This window comes from Triticum aestivum, chromosome 7A (genome assembly GCF_018294505.1).
Source record: "Triticum aestivum cultivar Chinese Spring chromosome 7A, IWGSC CS RefSeq v2.1, whole genome shotgun sequence".
Lineage (NCBI taxonomy): Eukaryota > Viridiplantae > Streptophyta > Magnoliopsida > Poales > Poaceae > Triticum > Triticum aestivum.
In genome coordinates, this window is record NC_057812.1 from 11,156,680 (window position 1) to 11,157,486 (window position 807).

The following is an 807-nucleotide window of genomic DNA, read 5'->3' on the forward strand; positions in this document are numbered from 1 at the left end:
CGTTGTTGGGCCTGCAAGTGCACAGGTTTGTAGGACAGTAGCAAATTTCTCTCAAGTGGATGACCTAAGGTTTATCAATCCATAGGAGGCGTAGGATGAAGATGGTCTCTCTCAAACAACCCTGCAACCAAATAACAAAGAGTCTCTTGTGTCCCCAACACACCCAATACAATGGTAAATTGTATAGGTGCACTAGTTCGGCAAAGAGATGGTGATACAAGTGCAATATGGATGATAGATATAGGTTTTTGTAAACTGAAAATATAAAAACAGCAAGGTAACTAATGATAAAAGTGAGCACAAACGATATTGCAATGCATTGAAAAAAGGCCTAGGGTTCATACTTTCACTACTGCAAGTTCTCTCAACAATAATAACATAGTTGGATCATATAAATATCTCTCAACACGCAACAAAGAGTCACTCCAAAGTCACTAATAGCGGAGAACAAATAAAGAGATTATGGTAGGGTACTAAACCACCTCAAAGTTATTCTTTCCAATCAATCCGTTGGGCTATTCCTATAAGTGTCACAAACAGCCCTAGAGTTCGTACTAGAATAACACCTTAAGATACAAATCAACCAAAACCCTAATGTCACCTAGATACTCCAATGTTACCTCAAGTATCCGTGGGTATGATTATACGATATGCATCACACAATCTCAGATTCATCTATTCAACCAACACATAGAACCTCACAGAGTGCCCCAAAGTTTCTACCGGAGAATGATGGCGAAAACATGTGCCAACCCCTATGCATAGGTTCATGGGCAGAACCCGCAAGTTGATCACTAAAACATACAT